A 12627-nucleotide genomic window follows, 5' to 3' on the forward strand; every position below is an offset into this window, starting at 1 on the left:
AAGTTCACGAACAACCATAGACAATTCGAACAAGATGACAACTATTAGGAGAGGTGTTGGATTTGTAGAGAGTACTACCGAGGAAGCCACGCAGAGCCCTACGGTGCAGGTGGGGGAAACGCTGGAAATTCCGAAGTCACCCCAGACACCGAGGCCCAAGACAGATACACAAGCAGTGGGACGAGTCCGCATGTCCCCACGAAATCCAAGGTTTGGTAAACGTTTCGTGGAAGAAAAGGGCAAGGTTTTCAACCTTGAGACAGATGATGAGGAGGAGGACCTCTAGGCTTTTGTAGAGGAGATAGAGGCGGATGAAGAAATGGAAGAAGACATCTAGCTGGTGCGCGTTGTAGCAAAACTACCCGAGTATGTCCCTCCATGGAAAGGGAAAGCTAAAGTACCCAAGGATTTGGATGTCGCTAAGAGTGCACTCTAAATCTCGCACCTCCTAGATGGAATTTTGTTTGAAGGCTCGGTCCTAGGCCACATGCCCATGATGACATTTGAAGATTGGGACCTCACGGATAGCGAAAATTTCCCACATTTGGAGACTAGCAACCTCATGAAATAGAGCAAGGAGGGGTCAGTTATAATGCTAGAGTCGCGGAAATGGCTGCGCGATGTGGAGAAGGCTGGGCTACTCCACCTACTATGGATTCCGCACTTTCACCGTGCACCGATCATGATCTTTGTCATCAAGTAGCTACTTTTCCTGGTACACGATGGGTACTTGTGGCTGGAGGAGCCTATTCCCATCACGGCAGAGCTTATTCATAGGATTTCTCGACTTCCCTGTAAGGGAAGGGACCCCGCGGAGATAGTTGGCAAAAGTGGAGATTTGGCGCTCGCAGAGGCCATGAAGAAGAAGTACAAATTGGAAAAGAAGAAAAGAGGCTACGTAATCAGTAGCATTCAAGACAAAGGGGTGCGCGTAGCCACCCAACTGCTGGCCGAGAAGGTGATGAGAAAATGCTGCAGCAACGAGATACCAACGTTGGTCGTCGCACTAGAAGAACAATGCACAGAGGGGGTCTAATTCAACTAGGCCGATTTCCTCTGTGAAGAATTTCTAACCAACTGCAAGGAAGCTCAGGAGCAGGGCAAGACCTTCCACTACACTGTTATTGGGAAATCTAGTGTCTATGTAGAGCTGCTAGTCCCACTAAGACGAGTAGCTATCTTAGAAACAAACAGATTAAAGTTACTTTCGTTTTCCTTTATGAGAAGTAGATAGGAGAGGATCAAAGAATACCAACCTTGATCTTTCGCTCAGTTCTTTGCTTGTTCCTCCTCCTCACCGACACGTCTTTGCTTCTTCTCCCTTGACCACTCCACTTCAAAGAGTACCTGTAAATTCAAAGCAGCATAATACCTTCAAAGTGCAGAGATCTACAATCATAAGCAATATAGGACCATATATATATTGACCACACAAATGCATATATTATCAGACATACAAGAATGTGGAGGAAAACTTGAATAGCTTTATTGATATAAGATTAGAAGAGAGGATTACAACCCATTGATCTGACCCAGCGTCATCCTCCCAGCATGAAAGCCATTATTCACCTCATGGAAAGTTTAGGTCACCCAACACTATGATATTCCACCAAGAAACCAACAACACTTCCTTACAAGATACAAAATTCTAGCCTCTGGATCTCTGGGATGAGGGATCCATATATAGATGATTGCAGGGAGGTGAGTCAGCTTCTGGGATTTTGATTAGTGTCTTCTCTCTGATAGTTCTTGATTCCACTTGGAGATTGGTGATCTCTTACTCATCCTTGGGCGAATTCAGAGAGGCAAGTGTCACAGGAGAAGTTTTTGGAAGATTCCCTGATCATCCACCTTGCAAACTGTCTCTGCCATTTGTCCATTCTCGCCCATCGCACCCTACAGAAGGGATTTCCAGTATGCATCACACCTTTTACATTAGGCAGGTGAGATGCATCACACCCTTAGCACTGAGCAACCTGTATGGTCCAGTTTTGACCAGTTCTGAGCAGTTTTCTGTGGAGAACTTCTGGGAGATGATGTAATTAGCTGACCTTGTTCCTTTAGGGCATGAAACAACACTTTTAGGGACTCAGAAGCCCTTGGTTTATGGACATATATGATTGGGGTTCTAGTGTCTATGCAGAGCTGCTAGTCACACTAAGACGGGTAGCTATCTTAGAAACAAACAGATTAAAGTTACTTTCATTTTCCTTTATGAGAAGTAGACAGGAGAGGATCAAAGAATACCAACCTCGATCTTTCACTCGGTTCTTTGCTTGTTCCTCCTCCTCACCGGCATGTCTTTGCTGCTTCTCCCTTGACCACTCCGCTTCAAAGAGTACCTGTAAAGTCAAAGCAGCATAATAACTTCAAAGTGCAGAGATCTACAATCATAAGCAATATAAGACCAGATATATATTGACCACACAAATGCATATATTATCATACATACAAGAATGTGGAGGAAAACTTGAATAGATTTATTGATATAAAGATTAGAAGAGAGGATTACAACCCATTGATCTGACCCAGCCTCATCCTCTCAGCATGAAAGCCCTTCTTCACCTCATGGAAAGCTTAGATCACCCAACACTATGATATTCCACCAAGAAACCGACAACACTTCCTTACAAGATACAAAATTCCAGCCTCTTGATCTCTGGGATGAGGGATCCATATATAGATGATTGCAGGGAGGTGAGTCAGCTTCTGGGATTTTGATTAGTGTCTTCTCTCTAATAGTTCTTGATTCCACTTGGATATTGGTGATCTCGTACTCATCCCTAGGTGAATTCAGAGAGGCAAGTGTCACAGGAGAAGTTTCTGGAAGATTCCCTGATCATCCACCTCGCAAACTGTCTCTGCCATTTGTCCATTCTCACCCATTTCACCCTACAGAAGGGCTTTCCAGTATGCATCACACCATTTACACTGGGCAGATGAGATGCATCGCACCCTTAGCACTGAGCAACCTGTATGGTCCATTTTTGACCAATTCTGAGCAGTTTTCTGTGGAGAACTTCTGGGAGATGATGTAATCAGCTAACCTTGTTCCTTTAGGGCATGAAACAACACTTTTAGGGACTCAGAAGCCCTTGGTTTATGGAAATATATGATTGGGCTTGCAGTGCCCAAAAATGTCTATAACATACGCGTGGTTGCTTTTGTCTATATTATTGGTGACAGGGGAATTTCTTGGGGACATTCAATTCCCTCCTCTTGAACAGGACTTGCCAGAGGTGGCAAAATATGCATCACTCTGGGCTACGAAGGACACCACACGGATCCGCGAGACTAAGATCTTTTGGGTGCTCATGGAGGTGAGCATCCGGATGTGGATTAATAGAATGCCGTGCCGATCCCCCATAGTGTACAGTAGTTTGCGGAGCTTTGTAGACTTCAAGGCAGATATGCACAATGTTTATATCAAGGTGAGTAAGGATCTAGTGCAGACCTGGACCAAGCTTCCTTTCATCGCAATTGACGACACTATCTTCTCCGTGCTCGACTCATGGTGTGCCATCCTGGCAAAAAGGGATAGAACAATAGCACAGAAGAAGAAGGATGCAACCAAGTTGCATGTCACAAAGTTAGCCCAACAAAGATGCAATGAACAAGCGGCTGTGGAGGTAAGGGCCGCCAGCGATGCAGCAAAGGCAGCCACAGAACAGGCCAAGGTCGCTGAAAAAGTAGCATCAACACAAGCAACAAGGGCCACTGCGAGAAAAGAGGAAAGAGGCCATGACGTGTCTATAGGACAGGGACTAGATACAACAGAAGGCGTAGACTCGAGTACGACATTCGCCCAACTGAAATGACCGCACGTTGCAGAGCGGTCAGGTCCATGAAAGAAGGCCAAAGCTTCCAAACTAGACATCGAGCCCATTACATTGACAGAGGGTGACCTCTATGACATTGGCAACACATTTCGCGAGGTCACCCAGGAAGCACTCCAAGAAGCGATGATGGAGCAACAAAATGTATTGGGGGCCCTAAGGGCACAACTGTAGGAACTTCAGGTGTGACCCCCATAGGAAGGAGCAGTAGCCGCCTATGGAGCCATAGGTACATCAACAACAGAGTAGCTGTTGCGCAGCAAAATGGCCAATACCATAGTACTGCTGGAAGGAGCACTAACAGCGGAAAGTGAGGAGGACAGAGCCGCGGTGGGCAGGATCAAGGGACTAGGCTTAAAATGGGCTGCCCTTCCGCGGGATATATTATATCAACTGCAGGACGGAGCGAGAGTAGAACTCCGAGCAAGGGAAGGACGCGTAGTGCAGATACTTAGCAAACAGAGAATCAACATTGAGCAGCTTAGTCTCCAGCGCGATGAAGTGCTTGCACAAAAGCAGCAGCTGGAGAAAATTGTAGAGGAAGCATGTCGCCGCGTTCTAGAGCTGGAAACTGTGATAAACCTGCCAATTGGAGTGCGAATCCACAAAGTAGCCAGTGGATTCCGCGAAGCAAAGGAAGAAGTAATGAGAGTACAACTAGACCTCAACCTTCAGATTGTCGAGCTGCAATTAAAGGTGCAATCTTCTACGCCCCTAGAAGTTAGGGAACAGTGCAATGGCGCTATTAAAAAAGGGCTGGAAGAAATAGGACAGGTAGTACATAACTGCACCGCTATGTTGTAGGAATCCTTCATGGTCCTCACTTCATTACAGGAGGACCCCAACATATAACGCCTAGAAACGGAGGCATGGGAGCTTCAGGTGAAGTATGACAGTGTGTGCGGTATGGTGTAGATAGTTGTCCTGACCCAACAACTTGCAAAGCTACACCAGGCAAAGGCTTTGAAGGAACAGGTGGATGATGTGCAACAGAAAGAGTTGGTCCTTAAAGCATGTGTCTAGCCTTGGATTGATGAGGCCTTCCTCATCACTGCAAACATCGAAGGAAAGCTCACATAGATGAAGGCGATGCATGCCTTAAGACAGGGAGTTGCCCCTAGTAGTGAGACTTCGGCCGAGAGAGTGGACTAGATCCAGCAGACTGTAGATTAGTGCGCCGCGGACCTCTGGGAAGCGAAGGAGCAGTTGGAGGGGCTTCGTGCCAAAATCGCCGCACCAGCAGAGTGACTCGGGACAAGTCACGATGATTGTGTTGGGGGCTTGTTGGGCATGGAATTCCCCCACAGCAGGTTTTTGGGGCTCAAAGCCCAAGTTTTGGTCATAAATGTTGTAAAACTCCATGAATTGTAGGTGCAAAGTGCATAGTGTACAATTGAGTCATAGGGTTGTCTGCCCTAAGAATTGTATTGTAAAATAGTGTAAATTTGGCCTACCCATGGTTTGCAGACCATGGAATTGTATAAATAGAGTGAGGCTCTAAGTTGTAAATGGAGTTAAGAGGGGATGAATAGATAAATAGGGAAGGAATGGTTCAAGCTTAGAATAGAGTTATAAGTGTCTTGGGTTGTAGTAGTAGGAAGAGGCTCTGCAGCTGAGTGAGCAGAGGCCTAGTAGAGTTCGCAGCTGAGTGCGCGGACCCCTGCAGCTGAGTGCACAGGGCGGTGATGGGTTTGTATGAAAGATTGAAGATTAATAAAAGAGAAGTTGATTCATATTCCTGTGTATTTGTGTTGCATTATCTTCTTTATGGTTTTATTCTTGTATGTATTGCGCATACTATTATGATTGATGAATATGTTGTAATAACCATAAATCTTACACACACAAGTTAAGTAATCAGTTAATTAACAAGGATCTTGGGTATCATACAGGTCACGCCCTGAGTAGGGCTACGCGGAAGCTACACCGCAGGTCGCGAAGGGATCACAAGTGTGCATAGCGACAGGTCAGATCATGGACCTCCAAAAGCCCATCAGATATCCCTAGGGTGCGGAAACCTAGTTCTAGAACCCTCCCATACTACTTCGGCTGAGACCTCAATCCGAGCTCCACGGATTATTGCTGAAAGGGCCAGTAGTACCAGGATTTTCTTGGCTAGATCACCTCTGAACCTGGGTCAGGCCCCACTAAGCCAACACTATGTTCAATGCATTTATGAGTGCAATGCCTTTGGTCACTACTCTTTAGCTAGAAAGTGAGGGTATTTTGTTTGTTAGCTGGGGAATTCCAAGACAAATGTCATTAGTGGGAATACACAATTTTCTCAAATTTCACATCCAATTGTTACCTATCACATCTAGTGCGGAGCTGCCTATACATCACCATTGTTTAATGATGAAAAATGTTAAAATTTGGCTTGAACATTGGATGAATTATGCAACAATGTGAATTGTACATTTGGGCAAAGATAAATTCTACAATCAAACTCTTTGTGAAGAGAACCTAAGCATGATTTTACCATATAAGCAACCATTTCATCCACGTCAATTTGAGACATGTGCAGTCACATGAAACTCAGGAGACATTGAAAAATGAGTTTGGTTGAGAAATATATGACCATGATGTATTTATTAGAGACAATGAAGCTCCAATGAATGATAAATATGCCAAGTACATAGGCATGAAGAGAAAATTTCATTTTATAGTAAGAGGAGAGCTTGTGATAGATCCTGTACAAATTACAAAGTGATACATTTTTACATCCTTCAAAATAGATGTTCTTGTGGTCTTGCCTCTTCCTTGAGTCATTACCTAGATATACATTTGAAGTAGGATGGCCTCATCTGTCTTGAATGTGAAGAATTATTTGAAGTTTATTATCCTCTTTTAATGTTTCCCAAGATTATATCATATATATCCACTTACGTTGGGGGGTGGTAAAGAAAACTGGAGTACTTTTGGGAACAATGGGAATGTGGCTCTCATATTGATTGGTGTAGCATGTGGAGATAAAAACAATCCTTTTGGTGATTCTATGATATGAAATAAAATTAGAAATGTGTATATATTATTTGGTGATTATGTACACTTGTTTATTCCATCTTCTTGCTTCTCCTCTAGCAAGCAGCGTGAAGGGAAGACTTGAATTCGAAGTTGACATGGATAAAATAGATATAGACACCACTGAATCTACGAGGATCCCCTTGTTGACCGCTAAATAAGGAATTATTGAAAATAAGCTAAAACCATCGTATTGATGCTGGAGGGAAATGTAGGCCATTTCTCAAGTATATTTTCTTTGGAAATGCTTGAAAATAAAACAACTATTTCAACCACTAATAATAGATTTAGTCATTACATTGGTCATTGAAATTATTCCCTTTTTGAAGAAATTAATCTTGATAAATGATTCTCCTATTTTATTTGTTACTGACAACTGCATCATCCTTAAGGGCGCTATGGTTCCATGCATAATGTTGGCTCTAGGTGGAAACCTCACCGGAGGTTCATTAATTCAAAGCTTGGGTTGTAGACAACTATAGCCATTATAATTTCTTTATTATTCTTAGTGCCTCTAGTTGGTCTTGGAATCATCACTTCATAATATAAATTAGATTGCCTAGTTGCTGGTGAAAAAATGTTCTGATTCGTTCTGATACTTTGGGACATAATTCCCTAATCATTTCGATCTTTCTTCCCAATACAACATGCGACAAGATTGATTTTTCATTATTAGTGATGATAACATATTTTGATGGTTTTGAAGAGATATATTATGAGCGAATTTATTTGTAAGAACTTATAAATGCATCACTTACAGAGATATACACCATCAAATTGGGTGCCAGAGTATGGGAGCCTTTGATTATATATAGACTTAGTTTGAACTTAATGCAACAATTGGATTGACATTGGATCACATCAATCATAACTACAAGAGTAAAGGCTACTTGCACCCATTCTAGGATTGTATGCTACACTATTTCAATCAAAGTTATATCACATCCACTCAAACGAAGGAGATCACATCAATTCAGTCGAGCGTTGTTTGGATTTCCATGAAACAGACCTAAGGCTGCAATGAGTATACTCCATCTCCTCAAGTGAAGTAACTTGTAGCTATGTCCACAAAGGATTGTATCCATTTCTAATAAAAGTTACTTGCAACAATTGCCAACAATATTTTCTCTCGCAGGTTAAAGCTAAAGAAATATCAGTCCTCCAATGAAAATGGGAAGCCCTAGTCAGAGGGTTGAATACCTATGCAAATTTGGTGTGGCAACATATTTTCAGGAAGATCAATATTGGCATCATCATTTATACATACAGGCAGCATAAGAAGAAGTATTGAAATGACACTCCTCTAGTTCAAGGCAGTTGTGACATTTTGGGAAAATTATTGATGATAATACCTTGTTCACAATCAAAGTTGTGAATAAGTCATGACCATGGCTAGTATGGTGCCATTTGTATCTCTCTGTTGATCTACCGAGGGGCTGATTCAATAGCCCAAACAGGTTGAGTTAGTTTCCCAAGGAATCAAGTCCTAGAGCTGCATGTGGAGGATTCATTCCAAAAACAAAGATGCAGCCGAAAATTCAATGAAAATTGGGCACTTGGATATTTAGATCATGCTTAAGCATGACTGATCATGACAAAAATTAATTTGGAAGCACTATTCATGTGTATATCAAACACATATATGTCATCAATAATCCAAGATACCTCTGCCTAGATATGATCCAGTAATTTGAAATAGAAGCATGACAGAGATGTGCCATGGTCCCTTCTTCTAAAGAATATTTTAAATCATGTCAATGTCAAGCATTCCTCTGAGTCCTTCAGTCATTTGCATTAAAGGAATGAAATTTGAAAACTTCATTAAATCTCTTCATTCTCACCTAAAGTTTGATCTTCCTACAGTGGCATATGTTTAGTGCTTTGATATTATGCCTTGAATGACTGGTTATATCTACAGTCATGTGTTTCTTTCACCCGACCTATTTAAGTTGAAGAAGCGAAAAGGAATCAGAATTAAGATCTTATCATTTTCACAGTAGTCATGTTGTCAATCAGTCTCTCTATACAATAGCTTTATTGTCATACAACAACAAGCTTCAAGGTTTCATCACTATTACCCCTCAGTAGTTGCTTAGATCTACCACTATACATCTTGTGAAAAATTCCTAATGATAAATACTCCTGTGAACCTATTCAATATATACATGCAGTGAGGAACCTCAAAAGATCATTCACCACAACATTAGCTAGCATGATATTATCATTGTCTTAAAGGAATGGTTTGTTGTATAGCAAGTATTAGTTTTGAACTTTTTTTTTCCAGCTAGCCAAAAAACAAAGAAAAGAGGTCGAAGATACAAGGGCAAGGGAAATATGGAAATATTCCTATGGTGCATTGATGAAGAAATCAAATGATCGGGAGAGTTGAAAGGTTCAATCTTTATAACATTTGGTTTTTGTATCGATTGAAAGAAAAATTTAATAACTTCTGTAAAAGTGTGCAAGGACCATATGATCGATCCTCTTACCTCCATTGAGAAGAACTGCTGAGGTGCATTTTCGTGAAATATTTTCAGAGAGCTTGCAATATTTCCCTCGTATCCTTCAAATACTTCACTCATTCCCCAGCCTATTCAAACAAAAATCTAAAACAAATTATGGATCAATCGGGAATATCAATCGAACGAATCCGCCGATCTCAAAGGGCATACCTGAGAAATCTACTTGGAAATTAATATCGTGACGTGCTCTGCTCTGTTGGCCTTCTTTTGCGAAAAATAGTGGGAAAGCAGATGATCAATTAACATATCTAGTAGCTCTTTAGTAATTTTCAAATGCAAGGAGATGGTAGAGAGCACACTAACCCCAGGAATATAGATATGTAATAGGATATTTATGGGACTATGGCATCCTTGAGGGGTTGTCTCCTTTTCTTGTCGTTGGCAAGAAATGCAAGGAGACAATAGATAGCACAATCCCTAGGAGTATAGATCTGTAATAGGATCTTTATGGGGCTAGAGAATCCTTAATGGGTTGTCTCCTTTTCTTGTCATTGGTGACCCCATGGTTTGGAAGTATCGAGTTTATTAAGTTTTATATTTAAGACTATTTCAGAAAGACCCATTTAGTTATGGAGAGGGAGAGGAGCCTACTTTAGGTTGGGCATTGGGGCATTTAGACTTTGAAATAATAAAGAGCTACGATCCGTTAGTTGATTGCGAGGAATGCACTGAGCGTAGTAACTTTCTTTATCGGAAGCGCTTGAACTCCGACCTCTGATTCAACTGTTCAGTTTTCAGAACGACAGATCCCATTCGTAATCATTATGTTATAAAGCATATACACCACCATTGTCAAATTTCCATACACTCTATACTAATTTTTCGATTTCAATCCCTTCCCTTTTTGAAAGTTTGAAATCCATGGCTCAGCCTGAACTCAACCATCATGTGTGTATACTTCACATACCAAAACATTATATTTCAGAAAATGTGCAAGATTTTCATTTTCCACAATGTCCTAGACCTCGCATAAAAGAATGCAACTGTCCATTTCAAAATCGACGCAGCTGACAAAACTCATAAACTTCAATAATCCACAAAGCTTTGGTTAAGCTCAAGTGGAGGTTGTGCCGATCAAAACCAGATGGGAAAAAAATTGAAGCATAACACAGTTCAACATACCCGCAACCACTACCACAATGTGATTTAGATGTTAAAATAATAGAACATGCGAATGAATTCAGCTTGTGAGCATCAATTGCAAAAACCCTGGAAACCCCTTTGTAAATTTCCCTGCCAACAAGTTTAAACTACCAATGCCCTAAAATCCTACACCCTGAATTTTTTTAGTGTAATCAGACAACATAAACAATTTCATGGAGGGGAGGAACACAAACCTTTTTCTACGTGTATCGCTGGAGACAACAGATGAACTTCGACCTCGAACGATAACCTGGCCTTTTACTTTTTTTTACACTTATTTGTTCTCAAACTCTCCCACGTGCTCTGCTCTATTGGCCTTCTTTTGCTATGCTCTGTTGGCCTTCTTTCGCAAAAATGGGACAGCAGATTAATAATTGTAATCTTAAACTCTTCTTTTACTTTCTTTTACACTTATTTTTTCTGAAACTCTCCTATCCCGCCTCCAAACATATAGAAACCCAAGTAAAATAAAAATCTTATTTTGAACTTTTATTTATATCTGGTTTTTATTTTCTTTATATATCCAATAGCATTATTAATTTATATTATTAATTATAAATTTTATTTAGAGTGGATATATTTATCATATTATTTAAACAATAATATTTTGTGATTTATGGTGCTTTTTTAATTATTTTTTTTTAAAGAAGTTTTTCTAGTTCAAGGACATGTAATGAGTTAATTTGAGTGGTTGAGTGTTTTATATTACCAGTAGGAGGTTGTGGTATTAATTCCCTCGGATGCCATCCTCATAGTTTAGATATTATTTTAGGAATGGGGAAATTCATATGGTGAATTTTCTATACATTTATATAGAAAAAAAGATATTATTATAAAGATAACACTCTATTGATATGAAATTTATATTTTTTTATTATACTCTTAAAGGATATTAAAATAATGGTTCCAATGTTTTTTGAGAAAAGATGGAACTTTGTTGCTTTCGCACTTTTCTCCGACAACAAGTAAATTTTGTGTACTCTCTTTCTTTTTCCCAAGGGTTTTCACTGTCTTGGCTGTCAGACAGTGGGTCCTGTCAACAATTAATTCTATCCTGCCACAGTTTCGAATGGAATTTGAATTAATTCTATCCCACCACAGTTTCGAATGGAAGTTGATATTGTTGATTATGATCTCAATCATGTCCAAAGGATGCATTAAATCACAGGATGAATTTACAGGTTACACTTCATTTTCTTGACAGATCATCTCCAACCAAATCACGATGTGTTTCCAAAATGGATGGTGTTCCAAGGTAGATATTTAATCTGAGCATGAGTTGTCCAAGGTTGTTTTTGTTTCGAGAAAAGATAGTAGTGCAAAAGAGCTAAGCTACCATTCTAGCTTTGAGGTAGTAGTTATCCCTAATTCTCAACCAAAGTCCCTTTCATTTAAGTGTTTTAAGCCTCTTTTGGTCTCCCATGGTTTGAGAGCTTTTCCTAATCCAAAATTCTATGTTAGAGTGAAACACGATAAGTTTGCAATGTTCATTGGTAAGGATATCAAGTTCGAGGACATCCCAAACTTGTTAGAAACTACTTTGGTAGGAATATTTTATGGTAAGGCAATGCAAAAGGCACCTCTCATGGCATGGGTTTTGGACAATTAGATGTCAACCATGGGTTATATGTGAGTTTTCCATGGATTTGTTCACAGATGGATATTCTTTCAATTTTGGTTGAGGGGGGACTATAATAAGATCAAGGAGGTAGAATGGGATTGGGGGCCATCGAGCCTAGTCCTAGAAACATGGCTGGTGGATGGTGATCTCACTTGCAAACATCTCTCGGTGCAACAACTTCAGGCTATATTTTCGAACCCTCCCCTTGACTTCTAGACAAAGGAGGCCCTTCACATTATTGGCAAGAAGTTTGGTAGATTTATTTCTCTAGACCCTAATTGGTATGTTTCAATTAATAGGCATTGGGCCTGGATTCTAGTCAAAGTAGATATCAAAGATATTTTATTCAAGGCCATTGAATTGGTTTACGAGGAAAAAGTATAGACCCATAACATTGATTATTGGAAAATATCATTTCATTATTTCAATTGTTACAAAGTTGGACATGTTCATACCTAGTGGTTAGAGTTGAAGGCACTTTTCT

At 40.4% G+C, this 12627-nt stretch overlaps 1 pseudogene; it reads left to right on the forward strand.

The window, feature by feature from the left end:
- The first annotated feature begins 6955 nt into the window (after positions 1-6955).
- On the forward strand, positions 6956-7476 carry LOC149202863 (protein PIN-LIKES 6 pseudogene; annotated as a pseudogene).
- Positions 7477-12627: the final 5151 nt, after the last annotated feature.

Source organism: Pinus tabuliformis, chromosome 2_1, assembly GCF_031772625.1.
Source record: "Pinus tabuliformis cultivar Carrire ecotype Pingquan chromosome 2_1, CPIR1, whole genome shotgun sequence".
Taxonomy (NCBI): Eukaryota; Viridiplantae; Streptophyta; class Pinopsida; order Pinales; family Pinaceae; genus Pinus; species Pinus tabuliformis.